This window comes from Mastomys coucha, unplaced genomic scaffold (genome assembly GCF_008632895.1).
Source record: "Mastomys coucha isolate ucsf_1 unplaced genomic scaffold, UCSF_Mcou_1 pScaffold16, whole genome shotgun sequence".
Taxonomy (NCBI): Eukaryota; Metazoa; Chordata; class Mammalia; order Rodentia; family Muridae; genus Mastomys; species Mastomys coucha.
Genome location: NW_022196898.1, coordinates 28664861 through 28671193, shown reverse-complemented (window position 1 = coordinate 28671193; position 6333 = coordinate 28664861).

Here is a 6333-nt window from a genome sequence, read left to right as displayed (position 1 = left end):
TTTTTTATTTATTTTATGTATATGAGTACACACTGTAGCTGTTGTGAGCCTTCATCTGGTTTTTGGAATTGACTTTTAGGACCTCCGCTCACTCGAGTCAACCCTGCTTGCTCCGGTAGGCCCTGTCCCAAAGATTTACTTATTACCATAAATAAGTACACTGTAGCTGTCTTCAGACGCACCAGAAGAGGGCGTCAGATCTCTTTACAGGTGGTTGTGAGCCACCACGTGGTTGCTGGGATTTGAACTCAGGACCTTTGGAAGAACAGTCAGTGCTCTTACCTGCTAAGCCATCTCACCAGCCCCAATTTCATGGGTTTTTTGTTTGTTTGTTTGTTTGTTTGTTTGTTTGTTTTACCATGTGGCCCAGCTTGGTGCCTTGTCTTTGGCTTTACCTCAATGAGCATCAATGGCCTCCTAAGCCTGAGCTCCAAGATACTCTAAACCCTCTCACTGTCCAGCATCAACATCCATTTGGTGTTTTCCTCAAGAAGAGATATATTCTTTCTAGTTTTGTTTTGTTTTGTTTTGTTTTCGAGACAAAGTTTCTTTGTATAGCCCTGGCTGTCCTGGAACTCACTCTGTAGACCAGGCTGGCCTGGAACTCAGAAATCTGCCTGCCTCTGCCTACCAAGTGCTGGGATTAAATGCTTGTGTACAGCCTAGCTTAAAAAAACAAACAAACAAACAAAAGTGATGGATGGCCTGAAGAACAACACCCAAAATTATAAAACATACCTACCTAACATGGTACATACATAGGTCTGGCCTGCAGCTCAGTAATAAAATGCTAGCCCAGTACCTACAATGTTCAGGGAGCAATCTGCACCACTGACCAATAGAAAGCATTATTCCCCTCGTGCCTCATTTTATATTGTTTTGCACTTTGCTTCTTTGCTTGGTAATTGATACCCATTACCCACTCCTACACACACACACACACACACACACACACACACACACACACTCTGATAGGCTCTCACTTTGCAGCCCTGGATGTCTTGAAACTCACTCTGTAAAGCAGGCTAGCATCGATCTCACAGAGATTAACCAGCCTCTAACACCCAAGTAAAGAATCAAAGGTGTGTGCCACCATGCCTGGCTCTTCATTGTTTTGTAAGCAATTTGTTTGATTGTTGAGGCCTTCAAAATAGGTCCCTTGTGGATGGAGGTTTGGGTTTCTATGTTTTTCCTACTATATCCACATACAGATAGCTAAGCAATTATTTTTTACAATTGTATAGGTGTGAGTGTATGTTTATATGCATGCATGTTTGTGTGTGCGTGTGTGCATGTGTGCATGTGTGTGTGTGTGTACACGTGAACACAGATACCAATGGAATCAGAAGGGGGAAAGATTCCCAAGAGTTAGAGTCATAGGAAGATATGAACACACTGACAAGGATGCTGGGAATTGAACCCAGGCCCTTGGCAAGAGCTATACATGTCCTTATCCTTGGAGTCATTTCTCAGCACCATATACACAGCTTTTTTGCCTGTGTGATAAATTATAGTGAAAGAAATTGGTAGTCAATAAGAATATCTGTACATTTTAAATTTTGGTAGCTTGTTTTTTGAAACAGGATCTCAGGAAGCCCAGGCTGGCACTGAACTTGCTATGTAGCTGAAGTTGGCCTTGAACTCTTTTTTTGTTTGTTTGTTTTGTTTTTGTTTTTTTTTCGAGACAGTGTTTCTCTGTATAGCCCTGGCTGTCCTGGAACTCACTCTGTAGACCAGGCTGGCCTTGAACTCAGAAATCTACCTGCCTCTGCCTCCCAAGTACTGGGATTAAAGGCATGAGGAGCCACCACTGCCCGGACTTTTTTTTTTTTTTAATGTATGAGTGCTCTGCTACATATACACCCATGTGCCAGAAGAGGGCATCAGATCCCCTTATAGATGGTTGTGAGCCACCATGTGGTTGCTGGGAATTGAACTCAGGACCTCTGGAACAACAGCCAGTGCTCTTAACCACTGAGCTATCTTTCCAGTCCAGCCTTGAACTCTTGAACCTCTGACTTCCACCTTCCAAGTTCTAGGATTACAGGTGTGTACTACCACCCCTGGGTTTTCATCTTTTCTTTCTTTTCTTTCCTTTTTCCAGGTTTTGGTCCTTGCGAATCAGATTTGGAAAGTTCCTTAACACTTATAAACTTATAAAGTACAAATTTTAAATGTATTCCTTCCTAATTCTCATAACAGTAATACTATTGTTTTGCACATGAGAAAATTATAGAAGTCAAGTGACTTGACTTGCTCCAATCATTCATATAAAAAACAGCTAAATTATATATCTCATAATAATTATTTTTGATGATTTAAGGTTTATTTCAAAAAGTTGTGTCATATGTAATGGAGCATACCAAGAGGCTGGGCAAGAGAACTGTCACAAGTTCAAGGCCAGCCTGGGCTCCATAGTGAGTTTCAGTCCAGCTACAATGTGAGACACTTTCTTAAAAAAATAATTCAGAATTTTTTAGTAACTTCCTGCCATCGTTATCCAGAGAACAGTCATTGGGTTATAGATATGTGCCCCAGTTTAAATACATCTTAAAGAGCAGATGTTAAATAAACTGCCTTTAGCGGTCTCATGGTGTCACCAACTTTGAAATGTCATTCCGAGTCTAAAGCCGAGTCCTTATCATTTCCACCCAGGGGCTGTTTTATAGCTCGCTGCGCAAAGATAGATAAACTTATACTATCTTAAGAAAACGTCATTAATCCTAGCATACTGAAGTCACAAGAATAACATGCTTGAAGTCTCTACTCTTTGTTCCCATAATTCAGTGATTCGAGAAAAAAAGGTCTGGTCTCACTCCAATATAGCTGGAGTCAGTTGGCAAGACAAATCATCAGAAACCATGGAATAGTCCCTGACACCCTTTGCCATGAGTGGAGAGAATGTGTGTGGGGTAATGGAACGAATTGCACAAGAATCATGCGCTCATGCATGTTCATGATATGCATCTGTCATATCATGTACAGATAGAATTTGGTGACATTATACACACATTTAATGGGGGTGGGCCTTCAGCACGCTGTAGTTTTGACTTATCTGAAGTTCTTTTTTTTTTTTTTTTAGTTTTTTTTGAGACAGGGTTTCTCTGTGTAGCCCTGGCTGTCCTGGAACTCACTCTGTAGACCAGGCTGGCCTCGAACTCAGGGATCCACCTGCCTTTGCCTCCCAAGTGCTGGGATTAAAGGCATGCGCCACCACTGCCCAGCAAAATAAGACTTTCATATTAAAATTTTTTGCAGAAGTAGCATGCCCCCAGGGCCATAAGGATGACTTAGTAGGTAAAGGTACTTGTCACCAACTGACAACCAGTGTTCAATTCTGGGCGCTCACCGGTAGGAGGCAAGCCCCTCCACTTTCCTGCTGTAACTATACACTCACATACATACATACATACATACATACATACATACAATATGATGTTAAAAAACAAATGCCCACCACAAATGGAGCCAAATGACATACTAGAGAATGCCTACCCCACCCCAGGTCACAGAACAAAGGCTCACTTCCTAATGCGCAAGGAGCCTCTGCACACGAGGAGAAGAAAGCAACAACCCAGTGAAGTGGGCAGGGAACTGAAAAGCAGTTTTTGCCAGTGGCTTTTAAACCTATGTCCAAACTTGCTCATAAAAAATGAAAATTAAAGCTACATTCTGACAAAGATCCAGTGTGAGCCAGGGATAGGGGGTACAGGTCTGTAATCCCAGCACTCAGGAGGCAGAGGTAGGAAGGTGACCACAAATTGTTATGGTCTATATAGCAAGTTCCTGGGCAGCTTGGGATACATAGAGAGAGCCTGGCTAAAGACCAAAACCAACAAAACCCCCATCCAAACCCAAAAGTTAACAGTTGCTGTTGACAGGCTGTGGGGAAACTGACATGCTGGCACATACATTATTAGTAAAAGAAATCTACAGCATTCATCAAAACATAAAGGCTATCCAGGCATGGTAGTGCGTTCCTGCAGTAGCAGCATTTCAGTGCCTAAGACAGGAGGCTTGCCCAGAGTTTGAAAGTAGCCTGGGCTGTTTATGTTTAATAAGACTATCTCAAAGAAATAAACAAAACCATCAAGGCCTTTGAGCCCTCCGTTCTAGGGGAATGCAGTTCTGAATAGAATGGTTTGGAAGGATTTACAGAGGAAATGAGCTGCCCTGACACCAGGGAAGGAACCCATGCAGAACACTAATGTTTCACTTAAGAGTAGAGTGCAAGGTGTGTGCTGTAAACTGCAGAAAAGCCTGTGAGCTGGGTCAGAATAAGCAACAAGGAGAATACTGGGAGGTTTGGGGAGCACAACCTGGAGGGACTGGTACGTCATGCTAAGGCAAAGGGGAAACCACTGAGGTATCGAACAGAGGCCCTATTAAACGTGACCTACATATTTTAAAAGAGCAGTCTACTGTCACGAAAGGACAAAGCAGTGGGGTATGAAGAACAGTTGGTCGGAAGCGAGAGATGCTGGGACTGAATCAAATGGCAGAAGAAGTGGGGTTCAATGGCCAGGGTATGGGCACGTTGTGGTTGAGGGGTTTGTTTGGTTGTTTCCTTGATATGTTTCTTGGTATCTGGTGGTGCTGCTGACTGACTGAACCTAAGGCCTTGCACACGCTAAGCACGCACTGTACCACTTAGCTATACCCAAGCCGAGAGGGTATATTTTGAAATCAGAGCTAACAGGATATGCTGGCAGCTGAATATAAGATATAGAGAAAGGATCTAAAAATGTTCCTAAGATTCTTGGCATGAACAGCCAGAAAGACAGAGTTGTTGCTGATGCAGTGAAGAGGGCGAAGAAAGTTGCAGATTTGGGAAGAAGCTGGGTGTTAAAGTATGGACACGTGGCTTGGCATAGTAGCTCATACTTACAATCCTAACACTTAGGAATTGCAGCAGAAGAATCAGGAGTTCAAGGTCATAGTGCGTCTGAGGCCAACCGACTTAAGCTACAGGAGACCCTGTCTCAAAAAAGACAACAAGCAAGCAAGCAAACAAATAAATGATGGGCCTAATTAACTTGAGATGTGCAGAGAAGCTGTGAAGTCAAGGCCAGACTGGGTTATATAGGGGCACTGTCTCAAAAATTGGAGAGATGTTGCTGGGCATGAGGTACACAGCTTTGATTCTAGCACTCAAGAGGTAGAGGCAGGCAGGTCTCTGTGAGTTCAAGGCCAGCCTTTTCTATAAAGTGATTTCCAGCTCAGCTACGGCTACCCAGTGAGACTCAATCTCCAAAAAAATAAATAAATAAAAAGAGGAGAGATGTTTGTTAGATACTCAGGAACTTGTGTTTCCTGGGAGCCGTCTAGCCTGAGGCTGTCAATCAGAACTGTGTGTAAAAATCTCAGTTAACAGCCTGAGAAGTAGGTGAGAGGGGCAGCAGAGTATGTGCAGACAGAAAGAACCGAGGTTTCAGTTGTCAGGAAGCTTGCTGGGAAAGGGTTTCGCAGTACAGACAAGGGAGCAAGAATGACTTGTCTCTCAGACTAGGCATTACAGGAGCAAAGAGATACTGATGTGAGACTGGGGGAGGAATGACAAAGAAAGAATGTGGGTTCCAGGGCCAGACATCTACGAGGGTGAAGTAAGGAAGACGCAGGACAGACACCCTGGGAGTCCAGAACTTCTTATGGTGTTGACGGAAACAAACAAGGAGAGAAGGTGATAGAATTGAATCATGGAATTATAAGACAGGGTCAAGGACAGAGAAGAAAGAGACAGAGACATGGAGACAGACAGAGGAAGAGAGGAAAGAGAGACAGAGAGACACAGAGAGACAGACATCCGAGGCAGAGGCAGAGACAGCGACAGAGAGAGACAGAGAGGGAAAGGGAAGGAGGGAGGGAAGGAAGGAAGAGACAAAGGTGGCAGAGAAGAGCTGTCTGGCAGTTCGGAGTCTGCTTTACTCTTGCTGCTGCACGCGGGAGTAGGACATCCCAGCCCTAACTTGAAGCGGGGTGGAGTGGTGGGAGTCGGGTAGGGGTAACGGCTTTACAGTCTTTAAACACTTTAAAGGAAGGCCAGATTCTTCTCAGGTTTCTGGGTCTAGGCATCTTAGGACTTCTAGTGATTTCTTCCCAGCCTCATTTTTAAGGCCAAGAAACAGAGCAGCCCATAGAACAAGCAGCTCAGATCAGTTCCGTTGGCATTTGGTCTAGGCTCCGCCCCATAGTTACCTGGCAACAGTCAGGCGTGCCTGACTCATTATAAAACGTGCTGCTTGCCCCCTCCTCTCTCTTGCTTTCCTGCTCTTGCTCTGTCCTCTTGCTCCTACTCCCCCCCTCCATTACCTACCCCCTCCATGTGCTCATGGC